This window comes from Schistocerca piceifrons, chromosome 2 (assembly GCF_021461385.2).
Source record: "Schistocerca piceifrons isolate TAMUIC-IGC-003096 chromosome 2, iqSchPice1.1, whole genome shotgun sequence".
NCBI lineage: Eukaryota > Metazoa > Arthropoda > Insecta > Orthoptera > Acrididae > Schistocerca > Schistocerca piceifrons.
The window spans coordinates 1,138,464,448-1,138,481,963 of record NC_060139.1 but is presented as its reverse complement, the minus strand read 5'-3'; positions in this window follow the sequence as shown (position 1 = coordinate 1,138,481,963).

Genomic DNA, 17,516 nt, shown 5'->3' with positions numbered 1-17,516 from the left:
GAGAACGATCATAAGGTGCCCCAGGCAGCAATAGACGCTTGGAGACAAGTCGGCTGGAGGACGATGTTTTGGATCGCGACGCAATTTGAGTGTTCCATCGTAACTAGGAGGCCCTGAATGTTACAATTAACTATAAGTTTTTCGTCGGATTGGAAATTCTAGACTCACTGGAGACGGACCATAAGGTTCCGGAAGCAGCAGTATCCCCTTGGAGATCAGTCCGCTGGAGGACGATGTATTGGATCGCGACGCAATTTGAGTGTTCCATCGTCATTAGGAGGCCCTGAACGTTACTATTAACAATCAGTATTGCGTCGGATTAGAAAGGCAGCAATAGACCCTTGGAGACAAGTCGCCTGGTGGACGATGTATTGGATCCCGACGCAATTTGAGTGTTCCACCGTCATTAGGAGGCCCTGAACGTTACAATTAACTATAAGTTTCGCGTCGGATTCGAAAATCTAGACTCACAGGATAAGGACCATAAGGTGCCCGAGGCAGCAATATCCCCTTGGAGGCAAGTCGGCTGGAGGACGATATATTGAATCTCGACCCAATTTGAGTGTTCCATCGTCATTAGGAGGCGCTGAACGATACAATTAACTCTCAGTTATGCGTCGGATTCGAAAATCTAAAGTCACAGGAGAACGACCATAAGGTGCCCGAGGCAGCAACGGACTCTTCGAGACAAGTCGGCTGGAGGCCGATGTATTGAATCTCGACGCTATTTGAGTGTTCCATCGTCAGTAGGAGGCCCTGAACATTACAATTAACTATCATTTTTGCGTCGGATTCGAAAATGTAGACTCACAGGAGAACGACCATAAAGTGCCCGAGGCAGCTATAGACCCTTGGAGACAAGTCGGCTGAAGGACGATGTATTGAATCTCGACGCAATTTGAGTGCTCCATCGTCATTATGAGGCCCTGAACGTTACAATTAACTATCATTTTTGCGTCGGATTCGAAAATGTAGACTAACAGGAGAGCGACCATAAGGTGCCCGAGGCACCTATAGACCCTTGGAGACAAGTCGGCTGAAGGACGATGAATTCAATCTCGACGCAGTTTGAGTGCTCCATCGTCATTATGAGGCTCTGAACGTTACAATTAACTATCAGTCTCGCGTCGGATTCGAAAATCTAGACTTACAGGAGAATGATCATAAGGTGCCCCAGGCAGCAATGGACGCTTGGAGACAAGTCGGCTGGAGGACGATGTTTTGGATCGCGACGCAATTTGAGTGTTCCATCGTAACTAGGAGGCCCTGAATGTTACAATTAACTATTAAGGTTTTCGTCGGATTGGAAATTCTAGACTCACTGGAGACGGACCATAAGGTTCCGGAAGCAGCAGTATCCCCTTGGAGACCAGTCCGCTGGAGGACTATGTATTGGATCCCGACGTAATTTGAGTGTTCCATCGTCATTAGGAGGCCCTGAACGTTACAATTAACAATCAGTTTTGCGTCGGATTACAAAATCTAGAATCACAGGAGAACGACCATAAGGTGCCCGAGACAGCAATAGACCCTTGGAGACAAGTCGCCTGGAGGACGATGTTTCGGATCCCGACGCAATTTGAGTTTCCATCGTCAATAAGAGGATCTGAATGTTACAATTATCTATCAGTTTATCGTCGGATCTGAAAATCTAGACTCTCATAAGGTGGCCGTGGCAACGATATCCCCTTGGAGACCAGTCCGCTGGAGGACGATGTATTGAATCGCGACGCAATTTGAGTGCTGCATCGTCATTAGGAGGCCATGAACGTTACAATTAACTATCAGTAGTATATCGTCGGATTCGAAAATCTAGACTCACAGGACACTGAACACATGGAACCCGATGCAGCATATCCCCTTCTTGACAAGTGGACTGGAGGTCCATGTATTGACTCTCAACGCTAATAGAGTGTTCCATCGTCATTAGGAGTCGCTGAACGTAACAATTGACGATCATTTTTGCGTCGGATTCGAAAATCTAGACACAAAGGAGACGAACCATATGTTGCCCGAGGCAGCAATATCCCTTTGGAGACAAATCTGCTGAATGGCGATGTTTTGAATCTCGACGCAATTTGAGTGTTCCATCGTTAATAGGAGGCCCTGAAAGTTACAATTAACTATCATTTTTGCGTCGGATTCGAAAATCTAGACTCACAGGAGAACGAACATAAGGTGCCCGAGGCAGCAACAGCCCCTTGGAGACAAGTTAGCTGGATTCCGATGTATTGAATCTTGACGCAATTTGAGTGTTCCATCGTCATTAGGAGGCGCTGAAAGTTACAATTAACTATCATTTTAGCGTAGGATTCGAAAATCTACTCACAGGAGAAGGATCATATGGTGCCCGATACAGCAATATCGTCTTGGATACAAGTCGGCTGGAAGACGATGTTTTGAATCTCGATTCAATTTGAGTGTTCCATCGTCATTAGGAGGCGCTGAACGTTACAATTAACTATCATTTTCGCATCGGATTCCAAAATCTACTTAGAGGGGAAGTTCAAATTGTGCTCGCGACAGCAATATCCCCTTGGATACAAGCCGGCAGGAGGACGATGTATTGAATCTCGACGCAATTTGAGTGTTCCATCGTCATTAGGAGGCCCTGAAGGTTACAATTAACTATCAGTTATGCGTCGGATTCGAAAATCTAGACTAACAGGAGAACGCCTATAAGGTGCCCGAGGTAGCAACAGACCCTTGGAGAAAAGTTGGCTGGTTGCCGATGTATTGAATCTCGACGCAATTTGAGTGTTCCATCGTCATTAGGGGGCCCTGATCGTTACAATTAACTATCGTTTTTGAGTCGGATTCGAAAATCTGGACTCAAAGGAGGACGACCACATGGAACCCGAGGCAGCATATCCTCTTCTAGACAAGTGGGCTGGAGGTCCATGTATTGATTCTCAACGCAAATTGAGTGTTCCATCGTCATTAGGAGGCGCTGACCGTAACAATTGGCTATCATTTTTGCGTCGGATTCGAAAATCCTAGACTCACAGGAGAGGACGACCATAAGGTGCCCGAGGCAGCAACAGCCCCTTGGAGACAACTTAGCTGGATTCCGATGTATTGAATCTCGCGACGCAATTTGAGTGTTCCATTATCATTTTGAGGCCCTGTACGTTACAATTAACAATCAGTTTTCCGTCGGATTCGAAAATCTACTCACAGGTATCATATGGTGCCCGAAACAGCAATATCCCCTTGGATACTGGTCGGCTGTAAGACGATGTATTGAATCTCGATTCAATTTAAGTGTTCCATCGACAATAAGAGGCCCTGAACGTTACATTTAACAATCAGTTTTGCGTCGGATTAGCAAATCTAGACTCACAGGAGAACGACCATAATGTGCCCGCGGGCAGCAATAGACGCTTGGAGACAATTCGGCTGAGTGGACGAAATATTGGATCGCGCAGACGCAATTTGAGTGTTTCAGAGTCATTAGGAGGCCCTGAATGTTACATCTTAACTATCCGTTTTTTCGCCGGACTTGGAAAATATAGACTCACATAATGTGGCCCGAGGCAGCATATCTCCTTGGAGACCAGTCCGCTGGAGGACGATGTTTTGAATCGCGACGCAATTTCGAGTGCTCCATCGTCATTAGGAGGCCCTGAACGTTACAATTAACTATAAGTTTCGCGTCGGATTTCCACAATCTAGACTCACAGGATAAGTACCATATGGTGCCCGAGGCAGCAATATCCTCTTGGAGACAAGTCGGCTGGAGGACGATGTATTGAATCGCGACGCAATTTGAGTGTTCCATCGTCATTAGGAGGCCCTGAACATTACAATTAAAATCATTTTTGCGTCGGATTCGAAAATGTAGACTCACAGGAGATCGAGCGTAAGGAGCCCGGGGCAGCAAAATCCCCATGTAAACAAGTCAGCTGGAAGACGATATATTGAATCTCGACGCAATTAGAGTGTTCCATCGTAATTAGGAGGCCCTGAGCATTACAATTAACTATGAGTTTTGCATCGGATTCGTAAATCTAGACTCACATAAGGAGCCCGTGGCAACGATATCCCCTTGGAGACCAGTCCGCTGGAGGACGATGTATTGAAACGCGACGCAATTTGAGTGCTGCATCGTCAATAGGAGGCCATGACCGTTACAATTAACTATGAGTATAGATCGTCGGATTCGAAAATCTAGACCCACAAGACACGGACCACATGGACCCCCGAGGCAGCATATCCCCTTCTACACAAGTGGGCTGGAGTCCATGAATTGACTCTCGACGCAAATTGAGTGTTCCATCGTCATTAGGAGTCGCTGAACGTAACAATTGACTATCATTTTTGCGTCGGATTCGAAAAATCTAGACTCACAGGAGACGAACCATATGTTGCCCGAGACAGCAATATCCCCTTGGAGACAAAATCGGCTGAATGGCGATGTATTGAATCTCGACGATATTTGAGTGTTCCATCGTTATTAGGAGACCCTGAACTTTACAATTAACTATCATATTTGCGTCGGATTCCAAAATCTAGACTCACAGGAGAACGAGCATAAGGTGCCCCAGGCAGGAATAGACCCTTGGAGACAAGTCGGCTGGAGGACGATGTATTGACACTCGACGAAATTTGAGTGTTCCATCGTCATTAGGAGGCGCTGAAAGTTACAATTAACTATCATTTTAGCGTCGGATTTCGAAAATCTACTCACAGGAGAAGGATCATATGGTGGCCGATACAGCAATCTCCCCTTGGATACAAGTCGGCTGGAAGACGATGTATTGAATCTGGATTCAATTTGAGTGTTCCATTGTCATTAGGAGCCCTGAAAGTTACAATTAACAATCAGTTTCGCGTCGCATTCGAAAATCTAGACTCACAGGAGAACGACCACTAAGGTGTACGAGGCAGCAATAGGACCCTTCGAGAGAAGTCGGCTGAAGGACGATGTATTCAATCTCGACGCAGTTTGAGTGCTCCATCGTCATTATGAGGCCTCTGAACGTTACAATTAACTATCTGTTTCGCGTCGGATTCGAAAATCTAGACTTACAGGAGAACGATCAGAAGGTGCCCCAGGCAGCAATAGACGCTTGGAGACAAGTCGGCTGGAGGACGATGTTTTGGATCGCGACGCAATTTGAGTGTTCCATCGTAACTAGGAGGCCCTGAATGTTACAATTAACTATTAAGGTTTTCGTCGGATTGGAAATTCTAGACTCACTGGAGACGGACCATAAGGTTCCGGAAGCAGCAGTATCCCCTTGGAGACCAGTCCGCTGGAGGACTATGTATTGGATCCCGACGTAATTTGAGTGTTCCATCGTCATTAGGAGGCCCTGAACGTTACAATTAACAATCAGTTTTGCGTCGGATTACAAAATCTAGAATCACAGGAGAACGACCATAAGGTGCCCGAGACAGCAATAGACCCTTGGAGACAAGTCGCCTGGAGGACGATGTTTCGGATCCCGACGCAATTTGAGTTTCCATCGTCAATAGGAGGATCTGAATGTTACAATTATCTATCAGTTTATCGTCGGATTCGAAAATCTAGACTCTCATAAGGTGGCCGTGGAAACCGATATCCCCTTGGAGACCAGTCCGCTGGAGGGACGATGTATTGAATCGCGACGCAAATTGAGTGCTGCATCGTCATTAGGAGGCAATGAACGTTACAATTAACTATCAGTAGTATATCGTCGGATTCGAAAATCTAGACTCACTGGACTCTGAACACATGGAACCCGATGCAGCATATCCCCTTCTTGACAAGTGGACTGGGGGTCCATGTATTGACTCTCAACGCTAATAGAGTGTTCCATCGTCATTAGGAGTCGCTGAACGTAACAATTGACGATCATTTTTGCGTCGGATTCGAAAAATCTAGACACAAAGGAGACGAACCATATGTTGCCCGAGGCAGCAATATCCCTTTGGAGACAAATCTGCTGAATGGCGATGTTTTTGAATCTCGACGCAATTTGAGTGTTCCATCGTTAATAGGAGGCCCTGAACGTTACAATTAACTATCATTTTTGCGTCGGATTCGAAAATCTAGACTCACAGGGAGAACGAACATAAGGTGCCCGAGGCAGCAACAGCCCCTTGGAGACAAGTTAGCTGGATTCCGATGTATTGAATCTTGACGCAATTTGAGTGTTCCATCGTCATTAGGAGGCGCTGAAAGTTACAATTAACTATCATTTTAGCGTAGGATTCGAAAATCTACTCACAGGAGAAGGATCATATGGTGCCCGATACAGCAATATCGTCTTGGATACAAGTCGGCTGGAAGAACGATGTTTTGAATCTCGATTCAATTTGAGTGTTCCATCGTCATTAGGAGGCGCTGAACCTTACAATTAACTATCATTTTCGCATCGGATTCCAAAATCTACTTACAGGGAAGTTCATATTGTGCTCGCGACAGCAATATCCCCTTGGATACAAGCGGCAGGAGGACGATGTATTGAATCTCGACGCAATTTGAGTGTTCCATCGTCATTAGGAGGCCCTGAACGTTACAATTAACTATCAGTTATGCGTCGGATTCGAAAATCTAGACTAACAGGAGAACGCCTATAAGGTGCCCGAGGTAGCAACAGACCCTTGGAGACAAGTTGGCTGGCTGGATGCCGATGTATTGAATCTCGACGCAATTAGAGTGTTCCATCGTCATTAGGGGCCCTGAGCGTTACAATTAACTATGAGTTTTGCATCGGATTCGTAAATCTAGACTCACATAAGGTGCCCGTGGCAACGATATCCCCTTGGAGACCAGTCCGCTGGAGGACGATGTATTGAAACGCGACGCAATTTGAGTGCTGCATCGTCAATAGGAGGCCATGACCGTTACAATTAACTATCAGTATATCGTCCGGATTCGAAAAATCTAGACTCACAAGACACGGACCCACATGGAACCCGAGGCAGCATATCCCCCTTCTAGACAAGTGGGCTGGAGGTCCATGAATTGACTTTTGACGCAAATTGAGTGTTCCATCGTCATTAGGAGTCGCTGAACGTAACAATTGACTATCATTTTTGCGTCGGATTCGAAAATCTAGACTCACAGGAGACGAACCATATGTTGCCCGATACAGCAATCTCCCCTTGGATACAAATCGGCTGGGAAGACGATGTATTGAATCTCGATTCAATTTGAGTGTTCCATCGTCATTAGGAGGCCCTGAACGTTACTATTAACAATCAGTTTTGCGACGGATTAGAAAATCTAGACTCACAGGAGGAAGGACCGTATGGAGCCCTAGGCAGCAATAGACCCTTGGAGACAAGTCGCCTGGTGGACGATGTATTGGATCCCGACGCAATTTGAGTGTTCCACCGTCATTAGGAGGCCCTGAACGTTACAATTAACTATAAGTTTAGCGTCGGATTCGAAAATCTAGACTCACAGGATGAGGACCATAAGGTGCCCGAGGCAGCAATATCCCCTCTGGAGGCAAGTCGGCTGGAGGACGATATATTGAATCTCGACCCAATTTGACTGTTCCATCGTCATTAGGAGGCGCTGAACCATACAATTAACTATCAGTTTATGCGTCGGATTCGAAAATCTAGAGTCACAGGAGAACGACCATAAGGTGCCCGAGGCAGCAACGGACTCTTCGAGACAAGTCGGCTGGAGGCCGATGTATTGAATCTCGACGCAATTTGAGTGTTCCATCGTCAGTAGGAGGCCCTGAACATTACAATTAACTATAAGTTTCGCGTCGGATTCGAAAATGTAGACTCACAGGAGAACGACCATAAGGTGCCCCAGGCAGCAATAGACGCTTGGAGACAAGTCGGCTGGAGAACGATGTTTTGCATCGCGACGCAATTTGAGAGATCCATCGTCATTAGGAGGCCATGAACGAACGTTACAATTAACATTCAGTTTGCGTCGGATTAGAAAATCTAGACTCACAGGAGAACGTCCATAACGTGCCCGACGCAGCAATAGACCCTTGGAGACAAGTTGGCTGGAGGACGATGTATTGAATCGCGACGCAATTTGAGAGATCCATCGTCATTAGGAGGCCATGAACGTTACAATTAACTATCAGTATCTCGTCCGATTCGAAAATCTAGACTCATAGGACACGGACCACATGGAACCCGAGCAGCAAATCATCTTCTACACAAGTGGGCTGCAGGTCCATGTATTGACTCTCGACGCAAATTGAGTGTTCCATCGTCATTAGGGGCGCTGAACGTTACAATTAACAATCATTTTTGCGTCGGGTTCGAAAGTCTAGACTCACAGGAGAACGATCATAAGGTGCCCGAGGCAGCAATAGACGCTTGGAGACAATTCGGCTGGTGGACGAAATATTGGATCGCGACGCAATTTGAGTGTTTCAGAGTCATTAGGAGGCCCTGAATGTTACTTCTAACTATCAGTTTTTCGCCGGATTCGTAAATATAGACTCACATAATGTGCCCGATGCAGCAATATCCCCTTGGAGACCAGTCCGCAGGAGGACGATGATTTGAATCGTGACGCAATTTGAGCGCTCCATCGTCATCAGGAGGCCCTGAACAATACAATTAACTATAAGTTTCGCGTCGGATTCGAAAATCTAGACTCACAGGATAAGGACCATATGGTACCGAGGCGGCAATAAACCCCTTGGAGACAAGTCGGTTGGAGGACGATATATTGAATCTCGACCCAATTATTGTTCCATCGTCATTAGGAGGCGCTGAACGATACAATTAACTATCAGTTATGCGTCGGATTCGAAAATCTAAAGTCACAGGAGAACGACCATAAGGTGCCCGAGGCAGCAACGGACTCTTCGAGACAAGTCGGCTGGAGGCCGATGTATTGAATCTCGACGCTATTTGAGTGTTCCATCGTCAGTAGGAGGCCCTGAACATTACAATTAACTATCATTTTTGCGTCGGATTCGAAAATGTAGACTCACAGGAGAACGACCATAAAGTGCCCGAGGCAGCTATAGACCCTTGGAGACAAGTCGGCTGAAGGACGATGTATTGAATCTCGACGCAATTTGAGTGCTCCATCGTCATTATGAGGCCCTGAACGTTACAATTAACTATCATTTTTGCGTCGGATTCGAAAATGTAGACTAACAGGAGAGCGACCATAAGGTGCCCGAGGCACCTATAGACCCTTGGAGACAAGTCGGCTGAAGGACGATGTATTCAATCTCGACGCAGTTTGAGTGCTCCATCGTCATTATGAGGCTCTGAACGTTACAATTAACTATCAGTCTCGCGTCGGATTCGAAAATCTAGACTTACAGGAGAATGATCATAAGGTGCCCCAGGCAGCAATAGACGCTTGGAGACAAGTCGGCTGGAGGACGATGTTTTGGATCGCGACGCAATTTGAGTGTTCCATCGTAACTAGGAGGCCCTGAATGTTACAATTAACTATTAAGGTTTTCGTCGGATTGGAAATTCTAGACTCACTGGAGACGGACCATAAGGTTCCGGAAGCAGCAGTATCCCCTTGGAGACCAGTCCGCTGGAGGACTATGTATTGGATCCCGACGTAATTTGAGTGTTCCATCGTCATTAGGAGGCCCTGAACGTTACAATTAACAATCAGTTTTGCGTCGGATTACAAAATCTAGAATCACAGGAGAACGACCATAAGGTGCCCGAGACAGCAATAGACCCTTGGAGACAAGTCGCCTGGAGGACGATGTTTCGGATCCCGACGCAATTTGAGTTTCCATCGTCAATAGGAGGATCTGAATGTTACAATTATCTATCAGTTTATCGTCGGATTCGAAAATCTAGACTCTCATAAGGTGGCCGTGGAAACGATATCCCCTTGGAGACCAGTCCGCTGGAGGACGATGTATTGAATCGCGACGCAAATTGAGTGCTGCATCGTCATTAGGAGGCCATGAACGTTACAATTAACTATCAGTAGTATATCGTCGGATTCGAAAATCTAGACTCACTGGACTCTGAACACATGGAACCCGATGCAGCATATCCCCTTCTTGACAAGTGGACTGGGGGTCCATGTATTGACTCTCAACGCTAATAGAGTGTTCCATCGTCATTAGGAGTCGCTGAACGTAACAATTGACGATCATTTTTGCGTCGGATTCGAAAATCTAGACACAAAGGAGACGAACCATATGTTGCCCGAGGCAGCAATATCCCTTTGGAGACAAATCTGCTGAATGGCGATGTTTTGAATCTCGACGCAATTTGAGTGTTCCATCGTTAATAGGAGGCCCTGAACGTTACAATTAACTATCATTTTTGCGTCGGATTCGAAAATCTAGACTCACAGGAGAACGAACATAAGGTGCCCGAGGCAGCAACAGCCCCTTGGAGACAAGTTAGCTGGATTCCGATGTATTGAATCTTGACGCAATTTGAGTGTTCCATCGTCATTAGGAGGCGCTGAAAGTTACAATTAACTATCATTTTAGCGTAGGATTCGAAAATCTACTCACAGGAGAAGGATCATATGGTGCCCGATACAGCAATATCGTCTTGGATACAAGTCGGCTGGAAGACGATGTTTTGAATCTCGATTCAATTTGAGTGTTCCATCGTCATTAGGAGGCGCTGAACCTTACAATTAACTATCATTTTCGCATCGGATTCCAAAATCTACTTACAGGGGAAGTTCATATTGTGCTCGCGACAGCAATATCCCCTTGGATACAAGCCGGCAGGAGGACGATGTATTGAATCTCGACGCAATTTGAGTGTTCCATCGTCATTAGGAGGCCCTGAACGTTACAATTAACTATCAGTTATGCGTCGGATTCGAAAATCTAGACTAACAGGAGAACGCCTATAAGGTGCCCGAGGTAGCAACAGACCCTTGGAGACAAGTTGGCTGGATGCCGATGTATTGAATCTCGACGCAATTAGAGTGTTCCATCGTCATTAGGGGGCCCTGAGCGTTACAATTAACTATGAGTTTTGCATCGGATTCGTAAATCTAGACTCACATAAGGTGCCCGTGGCAACGATATCCCCTTGGAGACCAGTCCGCTGGAGGACGATGTATTGAAACGCGACGCAATTTGAGTGCTGCATCGTCAATAGGAGGCCATGACCGTTACAATTAACTATCAGTATATCGTCGGATTCGAAAATCTAGACTCACAAGACACGGACCACATGGAACCCGAGGCAGCATATCCCCTTCTAGACAAGTGGGCTGGAGGTCCATGAATTGACTTTTGACGCAAATTGAGTGTTCCATCGTCATTAGGAGTCGCTGAACGTAACAATTGACTATCATTTTTGCGTCGGATTCGAAAATCTAGACTCACAGGAGACGAACCATATGTTGCCCGATACAGCAATCTCCCCTTGGATACAAATCGGCTGGAAGACGATGTATTGAATCTCGATTCAATTTGAGTGTTCCATCGTCATTAGGAGGCCCTGAACGTTACTATTAACAATCAGTTTTGCGACGGATTAGAAAATCTAGACTCACAGGAGAAGGACCGTATGGAGCCCTAGGCAGCAATAGACCCTTGGAGACAAGTCGCCTGGTGGACGATGTATTGGATCCCGACGCAATTTGAGTGTTCCACCGTCATTAGGAGGCCCTGAACGTTACAATTAACTATAAGTTTAGCGTCGGATTCGAAAATCTAGACTCACAGGATGAGGACCATAAGGTGCCCGAGGCAGCAATATCCCCTTGGAGGCAAGTCGGCTGGAGGACGATATATTGAATCTCGACCCAATTTGACTGTTCCATCGTCATTAGGAGGCGCTGAACCATACAATTAACTATCAGTTATGCGTCGGATTCGAAAATCTAGAGTCACAGGAGAACGACCATAAGGTGCCCGAGGCAGCAACGGACTCTTCGAGACAAGTCGGCTGGAGGCCGATGTATTGAATCTCGACGCAATTTGAGTGTTCCATCGTCAGTAGGAGGCCCTGAACATTACAATTAACTATAAGTTTCGCGTCGGATTCGAAAATGTAGACTCACAGGAGAACGACCATAAGGTGCCCCAGGCAGCAATAGACGCTTGGAGACAAGTCGGCTGGAGAACGATGTTTTGCATCGCGACGCAATTTGAGAGATCCATCGTCATTAGGAGGCCATGAACGTTACAATTAACATTCAGTTTTGCGTCGGATTAGAAAATCTAGACTCACAGGAGAACGTCCATAACGTGCCCGACGCAGCAATAGACCCTTGGAGACAAGTTGGCTGGAGGACGATGTATTGAATCGCGACGCAATTTGAGAGATCCATCGTCATTAGGAGGCCATGAACGTTACAATTAACTATCAGTATCTCGTCCGATTCGAAAATCTAGACTCATAGGACACGGACCACATGGAACCCGAGGCAGCAAATCATCTTCTACACAAGTGGGCTGCAGGTCCATGTATTGACTCTCGACGCAAATTGAGTGTTCCATCGTCATTAGGGGGCGCTGAACGTTACAATTAACAATCATTTTTGCGTCGGGTTCGAAAGTCTAGACTCACAGGAGAACGATCATAAGGTGCCCGAGGCAGCAATAGACGCTTGGAGACAATTCGGCTGGTGGACGAAATATTGGATCGCGACGCAATTTGAGTGTTTCAGAGTCATTAGGAGGCCCTGAATGTTACTTCTAACTATCAGTTTTTCGCCGGATTCGTAAATATAGACTCACATAATGTGCCCGATGCAGCAATATCCCCTTGGAGACCAGTCCGCAGGAGGACGATGATTTGAATCGTGACGCAATTTGAGCGCTCCATCGTCATCAGGAGGCCCTGAACAATACAATTAACTATAAGTTTCGCGTCGGATTCGAAAATCTAGACTCACAGGATAAGGACCATATGGTACCCGAGGCGGCAATAAACCCCTTGGAGACAAGTCGGTTGGAGGACGATATATTGAATCTCGACCCAATTATTGTTCCATCGTCATTAGGAGGCGCTGAACGATACAATTAACTATCAGTTATGCGTCGGATTCGAAAATCTAAAGTCACAGGAGAACGACCATAAGGTGCCCGAGGCAGCAACGGACTCTTCGAGACAAGTCGGCTGGAGGCCGATGTATTGAATCTCGACGCTATTTGAGTGTTCCATCGTCAGTAGGAGGCCCTGAACATTACAATTAACTATCATTTTTGCGTCGGATTCGAAAATGTAGACTCACAGGAGAACGACCATAAAGTGCCCGAGGCAGCTATAGACCCTTGGAGACAAGTCGGCTGAAGGACGATGTATTGAATCTCGACGCAATTTGAGTGCTCCATCGTCATTATGAGGCCCTGAACGTTACAATTAACTATCATTTTTGCGTCGGATTCGAAAATGTAGACTAACAGGAGAGCGACCATAAGGTGCCCGAGGCACCTATAGACCCTTGGAGACAAGTCGGCTGAAGGACGATGTATTCAATCTCGACGCAGTTTGAGTGCTCCATCGTCATTATGAGGCTCTGAACGTTACAATTAACTATCAGTCTCGCGTCGGATTCGAAAATCTAGACTTACAGGAGAATGATCATAAGGTGCCCCAGGCAGCAATAGACGCTTGGAGACAAGTCGGCTGGAGGACGATGTTTTGGATCGCGACGCAATTTGAGTGTTCCATCGTAACTAGGAGGCCCTGAATGTTACAATTAACTATTAAGGTTTTCGTCGGATTGGAAATTCTAGACTCACTGGAGACGGACCATAAGGTTCCGGAAGCAGCAGTATCCCCTTGGAGACCAGTCCGCTGGAGGACTATGTATTGGATCCCGACGTAATTTGAGTGTTCCATCGTCATTAGGAGGCCCTGAACGTTACAATTAACAATCAGTTTTGCGTCGGATTACAAAATCTAGAATCACAGGAGAACGACCATAAGGTGCCCGAGACAGCAATAGACCCTTGGAGACAAGTCGCCTGGAGGACGATGTTTCGGATCCCGACGCAATTTGAGTTTCCATCGTCAATAAGAGGATCTGAATGTTACAATTATCTATCAGTTTATCGTCGGATCTGAAAATCTAGACTCTCATAAGGTGGCCGTGGCAACGATATCCCCTTGGAGACCAGTCCGCTGGAGGACGATGTATTGAATCGCGACGCAATTTGAGTGCTGCATCGTCATTAGGAGGCCATGAACGTTACAATTAACTATCAGTAGTATATCGTCGGATTCGAAAATCTAGACTCACAGGACACTGAACACATGGAACCCGATGCAGCATATCCCCTTCTTGACAAGTGGACTGGAGGTCCATGTATTGACTCTCAACGCTAATAGAGTGTTCCATCGTCATTAGGAGTCGCTGAACGTAACAATTGACGATCATTTTTGCGTCGGATTCGAAAATCTAGACACAAAGGAGACGAACCATATGTTGCCCGAGGCAGCAATATCCCTTTGGAGACAAATCTGCTGAATGGCGATGTTTTGAATCTCGACGCAATTTGAGTGTTCCATCGTTAATAGGAGGCCCTGAAAGTTACAATTAACTATCATTTTTGCGTCGGATTCGAAAATCTAGACTCACAGGAGAACGAACATAAGGTGCCCGAGGCAGCAACAGCCCCTTGGAGACAAGTTAGCTGGATTCCGATGTATTGAATCTTGACGCAATTTGAGTGTTCCATCGTCATTAGGAGGCGCTGAAAGTTACAATTAACTATCATTTTAGCGTAGGATTCGAAAATCTACTCACAGGAGAAGGATCATATGGTGCCCGATACAGCAATATCGTCTTGGATACAAGTCGGCTGGAAGACGATGTTTTGAATCTCGATTCAATTTGAGTGTTCCATCGTCATTAGGAGGCGCTGAACGTTACAAGTAACTATCATTTTCGCATCGGATTCCAAAATCTACTTACAGGGGAAGTTCAAATTGTGCTCGCGACAGCAATATCCCCTTGGATACAAGCCGGCAGGAGGACGATGTATTGAATCTCGACGCAATTTGAGTGTTCCATCGTCATTAGGAGGCCCTGAAGGTTACAATTAACTATCAGTTATGCGTCGGATTCGAAAATCTAGACTAACAGGAGAACGCCTATAAGGTGCCCGAGGTAGCAACAGACCCTTGGAGAAAAGTTGGCTGGTTGCCGATGTATTGAATCTCGACGCAATTTGAGTGTTCCATCGTCATTAGGGGGCCCTGATCGTTACAATTAACTATCGTTTTTGAGTCGGATTCGAAAATCTGGACTCAAAGGAGGACGACCACATGGAACCCGAGGCAGCATATCCCCTTCTAGACAAGTGGGCTGGAGGTCCATGTATTGATTCTCAACGCAAATTGAGTGTTCCATCGTCATTAGGAGGCGCTGACCGTAACAATTGGCTATCATTTTTGCGTCGGATTCGAAAATCTAGACTCACAGGAGGACGACCATAAGGTGCCCGAGGCAGCAACAGCCCCTTGGAGACAACTTAGCTGGATTCCGATGTATTGAATCTCGACGCAATTTGAGTGTTCCATTATCATTTTGAGGCCTGTACGTTACAATTAACAATCAGTTTCCGTCGGATTCGAAAATCTACTCACAGGTATCATATGGTGCCCGAAACAGCAATATCCCCTTGGATACTGGTCGGCTGTAAGACGATGTATTGAATCTCGATTCAATTTAAGTGTTCCATCGACAATAAGAGGCCCTGAACGTTACATTTAACAATCAGTTTTGCGTCGGATTAGCAAATCTAGACTCACAGGAGAACGACCATAATGTGCCCGCGGCAGCAATAGACGCTTGGAGACAATTCGGCTGGTGGACGAAATATTGGATCGCGACGCAATTTGAGTGTTTCAGAGTCATTAGGAGGCCCTGAATGTTACATCTAACTATCCGTTTTTCGCCGGATTGGAAAATATAGACTCACATAATGTGCCCGAGGCAGCATATCTCCTTGGAGACCAGTCCGCTGGAGGACGATGTTTTGAATCGCGACGCAATTTGAGTGCTCCATCGTCATTAGGAGGCCCTGAACGTTACAATTAACTATAAGTTTCGCGTCGGATTTCCACAATCTAGACTCACAGGATAAGTACCATATGGTGCCCGAGGCAGCAATATCCTCTTGGAGACAAGTCGGCTGGAGGACGATGTATTGAATCGCGACGCAATTTGAGTGTTCCATCGTCATTAGGAGGCCCTGAACATTACAATTAACAATCATTTTTGCGTCGGATTCGAAAATGTAGACTCACAGGAGATCGAGCGTAAGGAGCCCGGGGCAGCAAAATCCCCATGTAAACAAGTCAGCTGGAAGACGATATATTGAATCTCGACGCAATTAGAGTGTTCCATCGTAATTAGGAGGCCCTGAGCATTACAATTAACTATGAGTTTTGCATCGGATTCGTAAATCTAGACTCACATAAGGAGCCCGTGGCAACGATATCCCCTTGGAGACCAGTCCGCTGGAGGACGATGTATTGAAACGCGACGCAATTTGAGTGCTGCATCGTCAATAGGAGGCCATGACCGTTACAATTAACTATGAGTATATCGTCGGATTCGAAAATCTAGACCCACAAGACACGGACCACATGGACCCCGAGGCAGCATATCCCCTTCTACACAAGTGGGCTGGAGGTCCATGAATTGACTCTCGACGCAAATTGAGTGTTCCATCGTCATTAGGAGTCGCTGAACGTAACAATTGACTATCATTTTTGCGTCGGATTCGAAAATCTAGACTCACAGGAGACGAACCATATGTTGCCCGAGACAGCAATATCCCCTTGGAGACAAATCGGCTGAATGGCGATGTATTGAATCTCGACGATATTTGAGTGTTCCATCGTTATTAGGAGACCCTGAACTTTACAATTAACTATCATATTTGCGTCGGATTCCAAAATCTAGACTCACAGGAGAACGAGCATAAGGTGCCCCAGGCAGGAATAGACCCTTGGAGACAAGTCGGCTGGAGGACGATGTATTGACACTCGACGAAATTTGAGTGTTCCATCGTCATTAGGAGGCGCTGAAAGTTACAATTAACTATCATTTTAGCGTCGGATTCGAAAATCTACTCACAGGAGAAGGATCATATGGTGGCCGATACAGCAATCTCCCCTTGGATACAAGTCGGCTGGAAGACGATGTATTGAATCTGGATTCAATTTGAGTGTTCCATTGTCATTAGGAGGCCCTGAAAGTTACAATTAACAATCAGTTTCGCGTCGCATTCGAAAATCTAGACTCACAGGAGAACGACCATAAGGTGTACGACGCAGCAATAGACCTTCGAGAGAAGTCGGCTGAAGGACGATGTATTCAATCTCGACGCAGTTTGAGTGCTCCATCGTCATTATGAGGCTCTGAACGTTACAATTAACTATCTGTTTCGCGTCGGATTCGAAAATCTAGACTTACAGGAGAACGATCAGAAGGTGCCCCAGGCAGCAATAGACGCTTGGAGACAAGTCGGCTGGAGGACGATGTTTTGGATCGCGACGCAATTTGAGTGTTCCATCGTAACTAGGAGGCCCTGAATGTTACAATTAACTATTAAGGTTTTCGTCGGATTGGAAATTCTAGACTCACTGGAGACGGACCATAAGGTTCCGGA